We start from the raw sequence: 20298 nt of genomic DNA, 5'->3' as shown, positions 1-20298 counted from the left end.
TCATAGAAGGAGAGAGTTTGAATTGAACTAGTTTGGATTCGCAGTTGGCGTTGCAGGGTTCAATCTCTGTATTCAGAGCTGTTCAATGAGGTTTGTGGAATAAGGCTATCGCCCTGCTCAGGGGGGTCTTTGTGTGCTATCAAAGATTATCCCAGCGTGAAGGCTTTGTGTGCCGACGGTAGGTAGTCGTCAGAGAATGAGGTTTCGGTATTGAAGAGGATGCCTGATTGTCTAACGAAATGAAGTCAAAGATAATGTGTTTGTTTTTTGCGAGGTATCTAGCATTGATGATAATGCAAGAGAGAGGGTGAGGTGAGGGGGAAGGCTGGAAGGGCAAGTATGGCAGGGTGGTTAGGAGAGGATGGGGAGCAAACTGAGGGGGGAGCTTCTAAGAGGGGCATTACGGTGGATAACAGAAGTACTGGGTTGGAGCAAGGGGGCTTCAGAGGATGGATCAAGGGTGTGAGGAGGGGAAACAAGGGCAGAGAGGTGTTGAGGGTGCAGGAGGGAGATGATGCAGGGGACCGTGTGGGACTAGAGGGGAAGGGTTCTCGAGATTAAAAAATGGGTATTGGGATTTTGGGGTGGGTAAGGAGCAGTGGTTGGAGAGTTGGAGGGGGAGGGAAAGAGTGTAAGGATGGGGTTAGGTGTTGGAGTGGAGGCAAAGAGTGTAAGGATTTTATTGGGGGTTAGAGGGGAGGAGGTCAGATAATAGCAGAGTGGAGCAGCATAGCAGCATGGGTTCTACGACCCAGATTGGGGGATGAGAAATGTGGTGAAGGAATAGGATGAGAGCCGCGTCTGGATTTTGGACAGAGAGCAGGCATGTCAGGGCGGTTATATGTGATTTTACCAAAGGTAGGAAATCTTACCAAAAGTAGGAAATTGACCAGAGTGTTAAATTTCAACAAAGCCAAAATACCAAATTTATTTTATTTTTTCATTTGGGGGGTCACCAACTATGCCCCCTGTTTTCTATCCTTTTAACCCCATCTCCACCCATTTAAACCCCTATCCCACTACCATATATATATATATTTCATTAATATTTTGGTATTTTTTCGGTATTGTGATTCTCATTAAAATCTACCTCACTATTTTGTTTTCGGTAAAATGACTGGATACAGTCAGGGGTGTGTGTGAGTTTTAGGTGATGCTGTTGAGAGAGGGGCTATTGCTAGAGCTGCGTGAGCTGCGCTTAGGGAAGGGAAGGGAAGGTCAGGTGAGGGATTGGAGATGGAGGGCCGGAGAGCTAGGGAGGTGAGGGGAGATGGTGAGAGGTGAGATGTAGCTATGGGGGCTTAAAGGGAGGACAAGGGATGAGGGGGTGCACAGAGTGGAGAGGGAAGGCAGGGAGGTAGAGGGAAGGGACTCAATGTGTATGGGTTCAAACAGTTGCAGGATTATATTGTGCCTGAATGCAAGATTAATGCAGTAAGAAGGGGCACCTAGAATTGACCCGGTGGCTGTCATAAATCACAGCAAAATTCAAAACCTGGTGAAGTAACCCAAGATTCAAAAATATATTGCGAGCAGTGAACACCTAAATTCAAACCATATACTGTGGCAGGGAAACCCTGGATTGAAAACATAAACCGTGAGTGGGGTATACCACGATTTAAAACATATAGGGCCTCATTACGAGTTTGGAGGTAGCCATGCCGCTATTTGCGTCACGGCTGCCTCCAAACTCGGGTCTGGATTCCTTGAATGAGGAATTACCGGGCCATTCCAACCTTGGAGGACCCAGTAATTCCTCATTCAATTTACCCATCCCCATTCCCATTTGAGCCCCTATAGGCTTCAATGGGAATGGAGACCGAGCTAACAACGGACCCGTTAATAACGGGCCCGTTGTTAGCTCCCTGGTCCCCTCGCAAAACCCGGAAAGGACGTCTGATCTGACCAGACGTCCTTTCCGGGTCCCGCGAGGGAACCTCGTAATAGGGCAGAGTGGGTTTAACGGCACCGGCACCATTACCGGTGCCTGTAAACCCATTCTGCCCGCCTCGTAATGAGGCCCATACTGTGGCAGAGAAACCCTGGATTCAAAACATATAATTTCAGCGGGGTACACCTAAATTTAAAAGATATACTTTGACAGAGACACCCTTTATTCAAAGCATATACTGTGAGCAGAGTACACCTAGATTTAAAACATATACTGTGAGCAGGGTACACCTAGGTTCAAAATATGTACTGTGGCATAGAAATCCTGGATTCAAAATATATACTGTGAGGGGGGTACACCTAGAATACCAAAATATACTTTGAGTAGGGTATACCTAGATTCAGAACATATAATGTGGCTGATTGGAGTACACCTAGATTCAAAACATGTACTGTGATCAGGGTATACCTAGATTAAAAACATATACTGTGTCAGAGAAACCATATACTGTGAGTGGGGTACCCCTAGATTTAAAACATATACTTTGAGCGGGGTACACCTAGATTCAAAACATATACTGTGGTGAAGGATGAGAAGCACATCGCATATTTACTTAACACATGATGGGTTTTTTAATGTCAGAAGACCAGGTCCTGATGGGACATCAACGGAGTGGGATTATTATGTAGCCTCTACTACAGATTGAACTGTCTCTTGGTGTGGACTGAATACAACTACAATCTTAACCAAATACACAGTGTAGTATTCAGGGAGATCTAGAACCCCAATATGTCTCTTAGCACAATTCTCAGTGGTCCATACTAGAAATAATATTTTGTATACATTTTCCACTTGTCATGAAGTGTTAATAAAAGATGAAAATGCTAGTAGGGCTGCATAGGTTGTCCCTGTGACCTGGTCCTGGGGGGTGATGCAGGCCTCCGGTACATGTTTTGGAATGGCATTAAATGTATAGACCTGACTACTAGGGAGTGGAATCCTAGACAATCCTGCTGTTATTCATATACAAAGCAGTCCAGTAGACTAACATATTATGGGATGATCAATGTTGACCTAAAGCTGGTAGGATAATTAGAATGAACCAATGATTTTTTGTTGAAGAGAGATCAAGGTCAAAGAGAGTTTTGAACTCTTGCACATTAGGTGAAAAGATGAGGGGCAAAGGAAAAAGCTGGGTGGAAGGGCTATTGGTGTTATGAGTGGGCTGAAAGTTCCATGTGTCCAATCCAGGGACACATGGAATAGATACAGTCAATAATGTTGCACAATCATTTAGAGGACAAGAAGGAGAAGGAAATGGAGATGTGGGTATCACTGGTAAAGAAATAATATTTGAAGACAGAGCATCAGGTACGTTTTCAATAAAGCAAAAAAAGAGGAAATGATCCAGGACAGAACTTTGGGGAGTCTGCACAGAGTGGGGGTTGGCGGTGTAGGTGTCAGTGTTACAAGGAATGGTGAATGAGTGGTTGTCCACGTAGGAGGCTGTCCATGAGAGTGCAATGTCCTGAAATTCAATATGAGACAAAGAGAGAGAGAGAGAGACAAAGGGAGAGAGAGAGAGAGATAGAGAGTGAGAAAGAGAGAGGGAGAGAGAGAGCCAGAGAGAGAGGGGGAGAGAAGGAGAGAGAGGAAGATAGTGGAAGATAGTACAATGAAAAAAGATGTCAAAGTCAGCAGGGGGATCTAGGCAACTGGAAACAGATGAGACAGTAAAGAGCAGTAGATAAGAAGACATGGGTGAGACCCCTTCTGTATTTTTTCTTCTTCAGCATCCATTCTGGAGGGGGAACTGAGTTAATTTGCGATTGTGCCAAATCAGAGAGGTGTAAGAAATACTGATTTATTTATTTGCATTTATGAAGCGCTCACACAGCCCAGGGGCATCGAGGCGCTGTTACAGGATCACGTCTTAGTTGCATGATGTGGTGGTATTGATCAAAAAGCCTACCTTGCAACCCTTTTTTGCTTAATGGAGTTGGTATGTGAGGGCCGTTAGGATTGCTGTGTCATGTTTCAGTAATGGTCATCAATGACGGCTGGAGTAAGTGGAAATCAAATTAGTTGGCACTGAAGGATGTACTGTTGCATAAGGTTTGTCATTCTAGAGTTACAGTGTATGTCCTATGGGGGGGCAAATAGAATGGAGAGGGGGAGGGTGACCAGATTGTCCAAACTAGGAATGGAGACTGCGTTGCAAAGAAATATAATATACACATGTGCTAAGCCTCAAAATTGATTTAGCACACCAACATGGTTAAGCCCAAATAATAAGTAGATCACAGTTTGCTTAATTTCTGTGAGATCTGGGGTATATTGAGTGTCTTTCGGTGTCATTTTAGGATAGTAACATCTAATTCAAGAGCATTTTGATTGATTATAAGATGTTCAAGGAGATTTTCTGTCTTTTTCTGCATTGCTCGACGTCACTAATGATGATATTGTGTAATGGGGCCACTAAAAGAGAAATGGGTGTAGATTGCTCACATTTATCCGTCCTCAATCCATTCCTTATTTTATTTGCATTCTACCATAACGGGCACATTTCTGATGTTTATTGGTTTTACGTGTAGCCATAACGTCCCATTAACAAAGTTTTTTCAGTAAATTTCATGGGTTTCTACCAGTGCATGCTAATTTCCTACAACTTAGTAATATCAGACTTACCCCAATATAGCAACATTTTTGTTCAATTTTCAGTTTCACCTTAAAACTCTGCAATTCCCCGCCTTCTAACATCATTTGTAACACTTCTATACACTTTTTGCAACCTTTTCCACTATTTTTGGGTCTGTCAAGAATCAGATCCGTGAACGTCTGACGTCATTGCAGACTTTTCTGACAGCGTCACGTGACGTCGCACGCGGGGCATGATATCGTGCCCACACTTCTCAAGTAGGGCCGTGCTTCACGGACAGTTTGGAACCTCAATTTCTGCTGATCTAGGAATTTTCAAACTGAAAATGTACCCTTGCACAGCTCCTACACCTATTATTACTCATTATTCATTAACAATCTACCACAGAGCATATACTTGGAAGAATATTAGCAAAACTGCTATTTATCTTAACAATGGTATCAGCTATTGCCATCCCTCCTCCCCAAGAGCCACCACCACCACCATCAGCAGGAGGACCTACACAACAAAAAAATCTGTACTTCCAAAGACAATGAAGAGGACCAAGATGATGAGAAAGAGGAAATGCCTACCTCTAGCACCCAGAGAGAATCATGGGTGTGGCAGTTCTTTACCACTGTTGGGAATGTACCAAAGGCTAAAGTTCCCAGACAGAAATACACTAAGTATTGTACTCAGTCACGAACTACCTGGACTGTACTCCTAAGGGACCACCTCCATGTGCCAGCACACCAAATCCAACCACTGCAATGCTCTCAGAAAGGTTGTCCCTTTCTTAGCAAGTTGTAGGCTGTCTTCCTCTACCTCATCTTCCTCAACCAATACTCAAAGCACACAGCCTATTTCTGTGGGACACACAATCACACAGGCTACATTGCAAGCAATAAAAGAGGCTGTTTATCCATATCTTTAAAAGACAACAGTACTCTGTATATACTGCAAAACACCGCTCTGTAGGGGGGGAGCAATTTCAAAGTGCTATTGAAGCTATAATCAAGGAGCATGAGAAACCCTGCTCCCTACCTTAGATGTAACACACGTGCAACCTCTTCCCCTGTCCACAGGCCCCTCCATATTAGTGCTAGACGCCACTTCCCTCATTGACCTCCCCACCTTACTTTCTGACCTCTCCTGCAAAAAAGAAAATAAAAAAACAACAAAAAAGGTTCCTTTATGAACCACATTTCACAGTTAAAAATGAGGACAAAAAAAATAATCTTATAGACTCCATTTACTTTACATTTCTCAGTAAAGAAGATAGACTGAATACGTTTTTCCAACATTCCCATTAGCATTTTGTGTTATGCTAATGAAAATAAGGTGACATGTGTCCCCGATTCCAGGGGCTGGAAAGAGGGATAATGGCACGGCAGCCCAAGTTATGGTCCAAGCGAAACTAGGGCAGATAACAAGGACTCCGGACCATTATCCCCTGTTCCAGCCCCTGCATAGAGGGGTGAAGGCCATTAGCACCCCAGGCTGCCAAAGCGGTAAATCGGGTGCTTAAAATAAATGATTTTCCTTCCCACAGTGGGACACGCGCAGCGTCCCACTGTAGGAAGGAAAACCCTTTTCCAAGATGGCCACCATGGACAGGGAAGGGGGGCTCTGTATGAAGCCCCTCTCCCCTTTCCATGGTGGCCTGCGGGAGGCAAAGAGAAGGAGCGAATGTGGCGGCAGCGCCTGCCGCCACCAAAATAAAGTAAGTAGTGGTGGTGGGTGGTGAATAAAAAATGGACGGAGTATGGGGAAGAATATGCCGGTGGGGAGAGCCGGCTGTCAGGTGGCTTGGAAGGTGGGCTTGTATTAGTGGTTCAAGCCCCTGTTCCTAGCCACCTCATTGGCTGGCTACCCCACCCAGAGTGCTAATGTACAATTGTATATTAGAGAAAAATATAAAATGACAGAAACAATTGTCTCTCCCAAATACTTTTCTCTAGCCTACAAAAAGGTCCATAATTGATGGACCTTTACAACTATCCACAGTCTCCACAGTCCCCTTTGCACACAATGGATCATTAAAACACCCGGATGGCAAGTGCACACCATCGCACAGGGCAGCCCTTCTACCCTTTTTAATTTTATATTTGTAACTCTCCCTCAATGCCTGCTTTCAAACAGTCACACATATATCCACTAATCACTTCCAAAAACTATACATATAACCTCATGAGCATATTAATATTCTACACACCAACTGCTACTTAACAATCTTTTACAAATCTTTTGCATCTGCATTTCCCTTACTTATACAAAAATACAATGCTCCTATAAATGCACATATGCTTTGTGCAGTGAGAGAAGTGCATAAATATAAGGAGCAGTACAGATGGACAAGTGCTCATGAGAACCCAGGAGGGAAATGACAAGGTATGCCAAGGTGGGACCCCACTGGGTAACTAATGGAGCAGAGGTGTCCCAAGTGTGGGTTGTATCTTAACCATAACATCCCTTTCACAACGTTTTTTTCTGTGAATTGAACACGTTTTTATAAGTGAAACTGCTTCATGGTGTTACATCACTATATATAAGTATTAATAATTCCTTTTTTCATATATATGATAGAACTATAAACCTCCGTAAGAGACATATTTTTTGCAACACATAATTATGTCTGTTGTTATGAGCAGTGCATGCTGGGGATGGAAATCATCGTTCAATTGCCTATGGCATAAGACTCCACCATGACCCCAGACGAACCAAACCATACCTGTTATCACTACATCTACCCTGCATCCTAGCTCAGTGTCCACTATACCCTAATAATGTAACCAATGACCAGTGCTCATGGCTTACAACCATGGCCAGTCTCCACATCCATGGGTCATAGGCTGCAGACATGCCGCGTTCCCAAATGAGCAAATCAGAGTACACATTTCTGTTTGCTGAGGGCCAGGCCCACTACCCAGACACCAAATGTATATGACTAGTTTTTCAACTTACATTCTTAGGTTTTCGAAAAATAAAACACAAGACATATTTCCAAAAACATGCTTTCAGGTCTGTGCCAATGCTCATTGCACAGGTTTGATGTGATCTAGTCCACCACTTCAGGCTGTAACCGCAAGCAGAATATTTGTTCCCATTCTGCACGCCCCAACAAACAAATTACAGTACGCATTTCACCTTGCTCACGGCCAGGTCCATTGCCCAAACACCAATGTTATATCACTGTGGTCCTTACATTTTACACTTTAGAAAAATAAAACACAGGACATACTTGCAAAACCATGTTTTCCAGTTCTTCCTGTCCCTCCTAGAGCATATTTGCTACAATCCCCTCCAGCACTTCAACCTGTACCCACAAGCACATTTTTCTTCCCTTTCAAACCTATCCCAATTTCGAAAAACGTTACCACATAGTCGGTCTCTGGTCACCATGTCCACTTAACCCCATTGCTGGTCCCTTGTGGTCATGGTCAGTAGCCAGATGACCCGGACAATCTGGCCACTGCCCATGGACACAGGAATATATTTTTTTGTACCTACATCATGACGTGTCTCAAAAAATAAAGCACTGACACATTTGCAAAACAATGCTTTCAGGTGCTTGTCAATGCTCCTTGCAAGAGTTTGTTGCAAATCCGCCCATTTTTCTTTTTTCAAAAATGTCAAAATGTACGTCCATACAATAGTCATTAAACTTAGCCCCCACATGACTTTACACAAACATTCAAGTTTGGGTCTATAATCTTTCTGAAAACCTTTGTCCACATTCATCGAATGGCAACAAAGTTATAAGCCATCTAAAAATGTTGAGACCACCCCTCTAATTTTGCCCCCTCTTGACAAAATCCCACCAAACTTTGCAAAAACATTTATATCCAGATCTAACATCTTGTTGCAAACATTTGTGCTTATTCACTAAATACCACCACATTTACAAGCCTTTACTATATTTTGGGACCCCCCCTCTAATTTTGCCCCCTCTTGACAAAACAGCACCACACTATGCAAAACCATTCAGAATCAGGTCGACAATCAAATTCCAAAATGACATGCAGTTACATTGAGTGGCGCAAAAGTGATATGCCATCCAAGAACTACTTTTCATCAACCCTGAAAGGCAAAAATATGCATGAATGCCCCCGAACATCTGAGATGTTGACGAACATCACAGGGCTGTCCCCAAACTGTTCATGGACATCGGAGATGAAAAAGCGCTTTTTGGGCTTTTTATGGCCAAGTCCCATCCCATCCTCATCATCCCCCGCGTCACCAGAGATTGTTTCATTAGTTTTGACAAGTGCAATGCTGCATTTTTCAATATGATTTTACTGCGTGGTTCACAGACAGCGGCTGCTGTCGGCGAATCCAACATAGCGGGCATTTCCCAAAAAGATGACGCACCTCACGCTTTTAACCACCCAATCAACATGCGCATCCGATGTCCATGGACAGCACGCCAGCCTCTGGGCCAATGGGAGGTCTGTCCAGGGAGCAAACAGGAAAGTGAGTCCACAGACAGAACCCAGATATCACTAATTTGTTTTTTACCTATTTTTTGGCCGTTTAAAAAAACTACAGGAATGATTTACACCAAATTTACAAAAGCACAATTTTGGGACCAAGCCCCCAATCCTGGCACAAATTTGGTGAACATTCATCCAGCGTTTTGGGCTGTAGGAGTGAGCAACATTTTTTTCCCATTGTGTCTATGGGAAAAACACATGCATTTTGGGATTCCCCTTATAACTTTGCCTGCCCTGTACGAAACCTCACCAATTTTCACAGAATCAATTTGACAGGGCCATATACTTTTATTGCAAAGTTTTGTGAGGATTAGTCCAGAGGGGATGAAGTTATAAGCCGCCCAATAAAAGCTCTTCCTATGGGTTGAGCAACTTAACCTTAACTACAGCACCGCTACCACGGGTGTTGATTTGGTGGTGAAAGGCGTGAGGTGCATCATATTTTTGGGAAACACCCGCCATTTTGGATTTGCAGACAGCGGCCATTGTCCGTGAACATTGCTGTAAAAACATAATAATAAACACAACATTGCACTTGTCAAACTAATGAAACAATCTCTGGGGAGGTGGGGGGTGATGAGGATGGGATTGGATATGGCTCTAAAAAAAGCCTAAAAATGGGCAGCTTTTCATCTGTGATGTCCGCAAACAGTTTGGAGACAGCCAGTGATGTTCGCGAACACCTCAGATGTTCGGGGGATCCATGCATATTTTTGCATTACAGGGTTGATGAAAAGTAGTTTTTGGATATCGTGTAACTTTGGCGCCATTCAATAAAAATGTATGAAGCTGTGTGAATTACGTTGTGATATTATTCTAGACGTGACCTTGAATGGTGCTAGAACGTTTGGTGCTGTTTTGCCAAGAGGGAACAAAATTAGAGGGTGGGTACCAAAATATTTGAAAGGCTTACGGATCTGCACAAAAACTGCAAACATATTTAAGACCCGGATTTGAACGATTTAGGAAAATTTGGTGGGATTTTGTGAAATGGGGGCAAAATTAGAGGGGGGGTTAACATTTTTAGATGGGTTATAACTTTGTTGCCATTTTTAATGTGCACAAAAGATTTTAGAAAGATTATAGACTAAACCTTGAATTTTCTGCAAAGTCTGTTTGGATTTTGTCAACTGGGAGCTAAGTTATATGACAATTTTATGTACGTACATTTTGACACTTTTCAAAAAATAAAACATGGGTGGATTTTCAGGAAAGTTGGACAAGGAGCATTGGCTCGGACCTGAAAGGATGGTTTGGCAAATGTGTCTGTGTCTTATTTTTTGAAGTGTCATAATGTAATTACATAAGATAGTCACATACCCTTGTTGACTGTGGTATAGCCGGTGGTCGTGGGCAATGGCCATATTGTCCAAGTCATGGCCTGTGGCCATGGGCAGTGGCCATGACTCGGATAATCTGGCCACTGGCCATGACCACAATTAACTGGCAATGTGGTTAAATTGGGCATGGCCACGAGAGACTGGCTAAGTGGTGATTTTATTTCAAAATGAGGATAGGTTTGAATGGGAAAATAAATTCTGCCGGCTAAAATTCAGTCCGTAACTACAGCCTGAAGTGCTGCACAGGTTTGCATCAACAGATCGCTGTGACTATCACTACATACACTCTGAGACAATGCTAATCAGCAGATAATTACGAAGCACGCTTAACCAGTTGCTCACAGGGTCACCAGGGCACCCCTTGAAATTATTACCCACCCTTATTTGCGACCATAGTGGGGCACGATTTTAGGATTGGATGCTGATCTCATTTCCACAACCGTGCAGCAATGACTGGCCCACAATTCCTATGCCTTGAGAAAAGAGTCGCAATACCTGTCAGCTGGGTTCTAACAATAAACATAGCATCAAGAATGGTTTTAAAGACTGCTTCATTACAACAACAGTTACTTATTAAATAACCCAGTGCTGAGGTGAACAGGGCTCACTCTCCTATTCGAAACCTAACACTTGAAGAAGGAAGGGCACCTTCACAAAAGAACCCCATCACCAGCAGCAGGGTAATCTGTTTAAAGTACTACATGAAGCGTAGTGATAATAGTGTACTCTGATTTCATTATTGAGGCATGCAGCATGGCCGATCCCTAAGTTTGAATGGGAAGAAATATTTTACATGTGGCTACAGCCTAAAGTGCTGCACTGAATGACAACAAACCTGCATGAGAAGCATCAGCAAGGACCTGAAAACATGGTTTTGCAAATCTGTTTTGTGTTTTATTTTTCCAAAGTGTGCAGATGTAAGCTCAACAAATAGTGATGTAAATTTGGTGCAAGGACAGTGGACCTGGCCCTCTGCAAGGATGAATGTCTACTCTGAGTTACTTATTGGGGCATGCAACATGGCTGAAGCTCTAGGTTGAAATGGGAAAACAAATTATGCTTGCGGCTGCAGTACGGAGTGCTGGATGGGATTGCAGCAAACTTGCATGAGGGGCATCAGCAAGGACCTGAAAGGATGCTTTTAAATCTGTCCTGTGTTTTATTTTTTGGAAACTTTGGAAGCTCAAGTACAAAAAATAGGGATATACTTTTCTGCCATGGGCAGTGGCACAAAAATAGTGATATAAGTTTCGTGTGTGGACAATGGGCCTGGCCCTTGGGAAGGACAAATGGCTACTTTGATTTACTTATTGGGGCATGCGGCATGGCCAAAGCTGTAGGTTTAGATGGGGAAAGGAAATGAGCTTCCGACTGTAGCCCAGCGTGCTGGACGGGATAGCAGCAAAGTTGCGGGCATGCAGCATAGCCAAAGCTGTAGGTTGAAATGGAAAAAAAAACTGTTTGCAGCTGCAGGCCTGAGTGCTGGACGGGATTGCATCAAAGTTTTGCGAGGAGCATAAGCAAGGACCTGAAAGGATGCGTTTGGAAATCTGTTCTGTGTTTTACTTTTTAAATTGTCGAAACGTAAGTACAAATAATAGTGATATAACTTTTCTGCCATGGGCAGAGGGCCTGGAATTCGGCAAGGACAAATGTCTACTCTGATTTGCCAATTAGGGTATGCACTGCTGGGTATATCGTCGTTTCATCGACAGTCATTTTTACGACTGCTTTTTTTACATGTGCACAGTTACGAAAAAGGTCATTGAAATTTTGGGGGGGTGGGAAAGGGCAGATAAGGGGCTGGAGGTTTGGGAAAAGTTAAATATAGGTGGGGAGTGGGTTTTGGGGGAAACCCCCCAAAAGAAACCATTTTAATGACATTTTTCATAATTGTGTACTCATAAAAAAGTCATCCGTAAAAATGACTGTCGATGAAAGAACATAGAACCGTGCTGCTGATAACGGCTCACATAATTATGTGTTGCAAAAAATATGTTTGTTAAAGGAGGTTTATAGTTGTTTCATATATGTTAAAAGAGGAATTAAAAATAACTTATATACAGTGAGGTAACATTATGAAAAATGTTCACTTATGAAAACTTATTCAATTGACAAAACAAACATTTTGAAAGGGACGTTACCGTTAAGATGTATCCCACCCTTGGGACTCCTCTGTCCCAGCAGTTAGCAAGTGGCCTCCCATCCTAGAATTCCTTGGCACTTCCCTCCTGGGCTCCCTGGAGCACTTGTCCATCCGTTTTGCCCCTTTTATTTATGCACTTCTGTCACTGCACAATGAATATGTGCATTTATAGGAGCACTATGTACAATTTGTGGTATAAGTATGGGAAATGTACATGCAAAAGATTTGTAGAACATTGTTAAGTGGCAGTTGGTGGGTGGAAGTTGAATATGTTGATAGTCTACATGTCGAGTTTTTTTAAGTGATTGGTGGATATATGTGTGACTGGTTTAAAGCAGGCAATGAGGAAGTGTTACAAACATAATAATAAAAAGAGTAGAAGGGGTGTTTTTTGTGATGGTGTGCATGTGTCATCCGGGTTTCTAATAAGCCATGGGCTAGGCAGGGGAATTCAGAGACTGTGGATAGTTATAAACGGCAATGGATTATGGTTTTTATTGTATACTAGAGAACAGAATTTCAGCCAAATATTTGTTTCTGTGTTTTTTTCTTTTTCTCTAGTATATAATTGCCCATTATTTCCATTATTATAGTAGAAATTGCTAATGGCATTTATTGAATCTAACTACTTTACTGAAAAATGCAAAGTAGATGGAATCTATTAGCTTATTTTGTTAGTTCTATTTTTTGTCTGTGAAAGGTGGTTCCAAAAGGAACCTTTTTTAATGTTTTTTATTTATTTTTAAAAAGAGAGGGAAGGGCACCAACCACACATGTAGAAAGGCAGGGTGAAAGGGGAAGATGTTGCATGTCTGTTAAAGCAGTGTTTCTCAAGCTCCTTGATAAGCTTCAAAAGCACTTCGAAATTGCTCCCCCCTGCAGAGTGGCGTGTTGCAATATATAGTGCACTGTTGTTTTTGAAAGATATGGATCAACAGCCTCTTTTATTGCTTGCAAGGCAGCTGGTGGGATTTTGTTGCCCACAGAAGTAGGCTCTGGGGTTACAGGATTGGTTGAGGAAGATGAGGTAGAGGAAGACAGCCTACTACTACCTAAGAGCGTTGTGGTGGTTGGATTTGGGGTGGGGTGGTGGCGCATGGAGGTGGTCTCGTAGGAGTACTGCCCAGGTTGTCTGCGAGTGAGTACAATGTTGTTAGAGGTAGGCACTTCTTCTACCTAATCTTCCTGGTCTTCTTGATTGTCTTTTGAAGTATTCCACTTCTTTCGTTGTGTAGGTTCTCCAGCTGGCAGTGTTGTTGGCTCTTGGGGAGGAAGGATGGCAATAGCTGATGCCATTTTTTAAATAAATAGCTGTTTTCCTAATATTCTTCCAAGTATGTGCTGTGTAGGTTTAGGAGCTGCACAAGGGTAAATTCTGACCTTCAAAGTTCCTAGAGCAGCTGAAAAATGCAGTTCCAAACTGCTTGCGAAGCACACATCCATACGCATAGTGCGGATGGATTAGCGGACACATCATCATGCCGTGCGCGTGCCTGTGATCATATGACACTGTTCGGAAAGTCTGCTATGATGTCAGACGTTCGTGAACATCGGCAAAAATTAACAGTGGACCATTCTGGAAAAGTTTCTTTTTCAAATAAAAATATAGGCACAATTAAACAAAATAAAATAAAGTAGAGGAGCCCTCCTCCCAACCGTTTGCACCCACTTCGAACACTGATCTTTAGTCCTTGATAAATGGGCCCCTTGCTGGTGGAAAGAAATTAATGAATGCCAGGTAGGCTGGGAGGTAAGCATACAAACATTTTCATGAGAATACCAAATGCTTGTTAAGTGTAAAAAATGCAAACAACATCCCCACTGTGATTGTCCGATACAAGTGAAATCCCAATGGCCCAGACATGAAAGAGTAGAGTTCCCCAAGAAAGAAATATAGGTCCCAGTAACAAAAGACTGCTGCCCTGGTAGATTTTCTTTATGCTTTGGAGGCTGAGTCGGGCTGAAGTGGCCGTGGCTGTGATGAGATCACAAAGAGCACCCCAAGGCTGTGAGCCATGGACGAGGTACTGAGTAGGTCGGGGGGAATGAGATTGGAGAAAGAATTGTGAAGTGGGCATTGGGGGCTGGTAGAGAGACCACTTCAATCTTTGAGGTGTTGAGTATGAGGCAGCATAGGGCCATCCAATGGTGGATGGTGGAGAGGCAGTTGGTGAATTGATCAGAGATTGCAGGAGCGAGGAAGGAGAAAATGTCAGAATATCAATGGCAAAGAGGTGATCGCTGAAGCAAAAGGAGGGAATTGATTTTCAGAGGGACATGGTGTCAAGGATAATGAGGAGTGAGCTTAGTAATGAGCCTTGGGGAACACCAATGGTGAGGAGTGTTGGGGAGAAGGTCCTGTATGTCCATAAGATGGAGAATGAGTGCTCAGAGAGATAGAAGGAGTCCCACACAAGTGTAGTGTTTGTGAAGCCGAGGGAGAGAGAGTTTGGAGAAGGGAGGGGTGATCCACAGTGGCAAGGGCTGCTAAGAGGTCAAGAAGAATTAGGTTAAAGGAGAGGCTGGAGTGGTGGGCAATGGTTAGGAGGTTAGTGACACGGTTAAGAGCAGTCTCTGTGGAGTGTTTGGATAGAATCCATAGTAAATAAGGTCAGAGAGTGAGTGATCCTCGAGGCATATTAATATTCAGTTGAAGAGAAGCCCTCACAAGACTTTTGAGGTGGTTGGTTATATGAGAGACTTGTCTATAGAATGAGAGATTATTGGAGTCGGAGGTCATTGTAGCTGTTTTGTAATAGGTGGAGAAGATACAAGTAGAGCGATAGAGTTTAATTTATGTATAGAGTGAAGCAGAGGTGATAAGTGCTAGACCCTTAACCAATTGCAGGGTGAAGGGGGTCGGGAGGAGTGAGGAAAGTTTTGACAGAGTAATGGAGGGTGTAGGAGGAGGTGAGGTGACGATTAAGTTTGGGGGCGACAGGCTGGACAGTGGGTCAATTATTTTGGTGATTTTGGAGGAGACATAATAGGCAAAGTCATTGACTGATGGAAAGGAGGATAGGAGCAGCTATTGGGGGGAAAGCATGGCCTTTAGAGTCAGGAATATATTTCATGTAAAGAGGTAAGGAGATCAGAGTAGTAGGAGTGCTAACATTGATTGTGCTGGTGAGGGCAACAGAGAGATTGTGTAGGCAGAGAGCAGAGTGGGGTTATCTATTGTTATGACAGTATTGCATGTGGCGATGCATGGTTAACTTCAGCATTTGAGTAGCTGGGGGGATCGAAGGCTGGGGTCATAAGAGGAAGGGGCTGAAGGAGTTGAATGGATAGCGATCATAGAATGGGGTGGACAGAGAGTAGAAATCAAGCAGGCAAGCTCAATAGTTTGGGAAATAGGAGGAGAAAAGAGCTTGAAATGAGACTTTAACCAGGTTGAGGTTGGGGACCACAGAGTCAGGTTTTAATTTGTGTTTGGTGATAGATGAGAGAGAGGGGAGCATGAAAGATGGGGGGATACAGATGATTGTGAAGTGGATGAGCGAGTGGTCAGATGGGAGTCAATTGTGATAACAGAGTAGATTAGGGTGGATGAAAGGAACATGTGATCAAGACAGGTGTCTTGAGAATGAGTGGGAATGTTGTGAAGGTTGACTAATGAGTTGTTAGGGAGCATGGTGGATTCAAGTTCAAGCTGAAGGACATTTGACTTTCTGGAAAGATTAAGGTCACCCAGTATGACAACAGGGATTTTCAGAGATAGCTTTTAAAGATTCAGATCGGAGAAGAGCATGATATGATATGATATGATACGGCATTTGTAACGCGCCTATACACAAGTGTTTCAAGGAGCGACGAGGCAGGGGGGGAACAAGGGGAGACAGACAACGATCCTACTAGGCCAGGTGTCATTCAGATCGCGCAAGTGCAAGGGGGAAGGGAGAGGGTAAAGTGCAGTACAGGGTTATTAGCATACAGCATACAGCATACAGGATAAATAACAAGGGCCATCTGGTGGCAAGTGCGAGGTAAGTGCAGACAAGTGCTGGGAAGGGGGGCTGTAGGGATACAGACACAGTCCCGTAGTGCAGGGGTTGCCAGGGAGGCAGTGCAGGGGAGAGTGGCTGGGCCAAGGACCGAGAACGGTGAGTGGCCCAGTTGCAGATTCCGTGCAGTTTCGGTAGTATTAGCAGGGGAGAGGGGGAGAGAAAGCGGAGGCAAAGAGAAAGGTTTTGAGGTGCTTCCGGAACCGGAGATGGTTCTCCTCAAGTTTCAGGGAGGCAGGAAGGCTGTTCCAGAGGGAGGCCCCTGCAGCGGAGAGAGATCTGCCCCAACTCCTTGTTTGGAGAAGCGGCTGACCCTGAGGGAGTTGGAGGCGGATGAATGAAGAGCTCGAGAAGGAAGACATTTAGGAAGAGAGAGTTGAAGGTATTTTGGCCCAAGGCCCCAGACGGCCTTGTGGACAATGCAGAGGGTTTTGAACTTGATCCTCGCAGTCACTGGGAGCCAGTGTAGTGATTTCAGTCCTGGAGAGATACGGTCCCTGGGCTTGAGGCCAAGGACAAGTCTGCAATGCACCAGGAGCTGAAAAGTGATATGTTCAAAGGAGGAGGGAGGGAAATCCATAGGAGGAAGGTACCAATAGCACTATTTGTTTAGTGTGAGAATAAAGCAAAGTCAATATAGACAGCTGCCCAGGATTTCCCTTCCCCAAATGCAATTACAGAGTGCATTCGCAAAAATCGGATTGTATGTCCCACTTCCAATATCTCAATGATTTTAGTAAAAGGAATGTAGTAAGTCAGAGGGCGGATGCCATCCCCCGTGTATTTTAGAGGCCGTGTGTGTAAAATGCAAAACCTTGGACCTCATTATAAGTTACGCTGTAAGGTAGCACCGTTGCTACCGTACCGCCATACTACAAGCTGTGCTCACGGGTGCCGCACTGCCTGCCAGGTCAGACCTGGCGGGCACACAGGCACCCGCGAGCACAGCAAGTCGGATGCACCAGCACCGTTGTAAACGGTGACTCTGCATCCGACGTCCGCATTCCCATTGAGCCCTATGCGGCTCAAATGGGAATGGGTATGTACCGGGCCCAGCACCCGTGAAAGGGCAATTACTGGGTCCTGCTGGGCCGGAATAGCCTGGTAATTGCCCATTTGCGGGTGCCTGTCCCGGATGCGAGTAATGAGGCCCATTGTCTTTTTTTATGCTGACCTGGTACTGCACCACGCTCGGCGGATTTGTGGGCAGGGAACACCACTGCACCATGAGGAGGAAGGATAGCCCAGGGGCAACACTTTTATCCTGAAATCAGGATTACGCAGTGCAGCACAAGTTTGAATCCCGATCTGCGTTTAGAAACCAATTGCTGGTATTATGTGCGTTATAAAAGAACAATTATAATAATATAACGTGATTAAAACCAACGAACAGCTAAAGATGGTCATGTTTCGGGACTGCATGATCCATGGAAAACATTGGTATTGATTCTTGGAGTTTAAAACATGCACAATTTAGAACGTTTTCAAAACACTATTAGACGAAAATATTCTTTCTTGGTTTTTTTGTCTATGTTGATTTTATGTAAAGCAAACGACATTCGTCCTGTGCAAATTGTATGGTTATGCAAAGCCAATTGAATGAAATGTGCATATTGCACCTTGATATGCGTATGGGAAATTAATCCCCCCACTTTCTTTTTTTAGGACTTGGCTCCTGGCGGATGAAAAGAAGCAGAATAACCTATGATGCAATGGAATAGACTCTGCACTTACTAAGGATTGGAAGTAAGAATGGAAAACACCATAATAGAAGCATTGATTATTCCAATTTCCCATAGTGCATTGCAATCCTGTCATCGACCATGATTAAGTAACAAAGTAGATTTCCTCATGTGTTGTGGGCTGTTTACTTGCACCTATGTGTTGCTCACGAAAAGGGTGCACAGTGCTTTGCAGCTTCCAATCTTAATTCCACTACCTTAACGTGTTTTACTTGCAGAAAATGGAGAGCTCAAACGTAATAATGTAAGAAGTGCCTTTCCTGTATATGAAACGTGCTGTTTCTGCTAATCTGAAAGTATTTCCACACCGCGTGGCATGTCGAATATTCACTAAGAAATGGAAAATGGTAAACATTTAATATCATTTAATATCATGCATTAAAAAAAGAATGAAAGAGCAAGCGACAACTGTGCAAATAAGACTCTGTGTAGGAAGGAGAAAGCTCTGCATGTGGGCCTTCTGTGCTCGTGGATTCAACCTCGGACATGTAATGGATGAAAACTGGAGACAGAAAAAGCAATAAGCGTGCCAGACTGCAAGCCATAGAGTTCGACATAGTGCTGAGGACGCAAGGGAAGACATCCTGAAACGAAATCAATGACCGTGTGCAAGGGTGACTTATTTTTACATCCTCTAATGCACAAGTAAAAGCATGTTGTCCCATGTTCTTTCCATTAAGCAGATTCCAGGTCTACTAGTATTGACGGTTTCTAGTTGTGGGACTGTCTGTTCTGGGGAATTCGGCAGTATTAGAAACAGATAACAACATATTTAGCCTGTCATGGGTTCGCATACGTCTACAGTACTCAAGCAGCACACCAAAAAGAGCTATACTTCCTAGAAGGCGTGTGCACTTACCAAGAAAAGCAGCTTGAGGGGGTTTGCCTTAAAAGGCCTCTGTAACGGTGCAATGTAAACCTTTAAGCTTGGCCGGGTGCAGTTCAATGTGTTTAATAATGATTATTTGACTAACTACTGGGCAGTGTTTTCTCCAATGTGGCTGCATATACAATGTGATTGGAAATCAAGCAACATAGTCAAACAGCAGATAGATTGCTACTGAACTTTCAAGCATAGACAATGAACATATTTTCCTCAGAGATTGTATTTGCTTATCTGCCCAGCCATTGAGGGCTGTACATTGGAAGGTGCTCACTGTCTTACGGGCAGGCATTATCAAGGAAGTCTGCTTTTAAGCAGTAAAGTAGCTTATTTCTCGGGTTACAGATGCTCAAACACGAGTTCATCTTCCGTAACTACTGAAAATCGTGTTTTACTGGTGCACTTAGAAAATGCATATTTAAAAATAAATATTCCATTGCAGTTATGCACAAAGATTTGTGTGTTTTAATTAATGCATTTCCACATAGACACGTTAGCAATTTAGAGTGCTAAGGAGGACAGTGCGATTTTCAATAAAAAGAGCTGCCAGTGTCATGCCTGTCTAAAAACATTTGTTATTCTTCCTTAGAAATTCATTATTGAGCGGCTTAATAATTATGAGGAGATTTTGGCCAGGCTTAGAAGGTCCTTATCAAGTTCTATCGTAGGGATATAATCATGCAGATTCTGTCATAAATTGGTTTTAGTCTATGTCCACGTTTTAACTTTTGAAGGATACTTTCATTTCATGCTGGTGTTTGTCGGTGAAGTAGAAACAGAACTTCGGTGTAGAAAGCAGCTGGAAAGTGTGGTCCCATCACTGACGGTGTATTATGTATGGAGACACAGCACACAACCTTTCACAAGCATTAGCATTGTCAAAGAATTAAAAGCAGACCACGGAAAATGATGTAAAATTGGTGGGTCATATTTTATTTTATCCCGCAATATGTTGTCATTTTGAGGCTGTTGCTTTCCAAATGTAATGCAAGGTAAATTGTGTTCCATTTTCACTCATATATTTAAACTAGCGTTTAACATAGCAGCGGCCAAGCTGGTTATTATGCCTCGTTCTTGGAATATGCCTAAAGCCTTAGAGCAGTCTGGGCACACATCTTGTGATGCGAGGGGGATCAGTAATAAAGGACTAAACACATACAT

At 43.4% G+C, this 20298-nt stretch overlaps 1 long non-coding RNA gene across 1 annotated transcript in view; it reads left to right on the top strand.

Annotated features, from left to right (window-relative positions):
• LOC138489785 (uncharacterized) overlaps positions 1 to 19893 on the top strand; it is an 81669-nt gene extending 61776 nt beyond the window's left edge. Inside the window, exon 3 of the long non-coding RNA XR_011274901.1 lies at positions 18178 to 19893. This is a non-coding gene — a long non-coding RNA (uncharacterized lncRNA). The remainder of the gene's footprint in view (positions 1 to 18177) is intronic.
• The last annotated feature ends 405 nt before the right edge of the window (positions 19894 to 20298 follow it).

The sequence above is a fragment of the Ambystoma mexicanum genome, chromosome 9 (assembly GCF_040938575.1).
Source record: "Ambystoma mexicanum isolate Mex_15411 chromosome 9, UKY_AmexF1_1, whole genome shotgun sequence".
Lineage (NCBI taxonomy): Eukaryota > Metazoa > Chordata > Amphibia > Caudata > Ambystomatidae > Ambystoma > Ambystoma mexicanum.
Note: the sequence above shows the minus strand (reverse complement) of the source record. Positions and strands in the feature narration are given on the sequence as shown.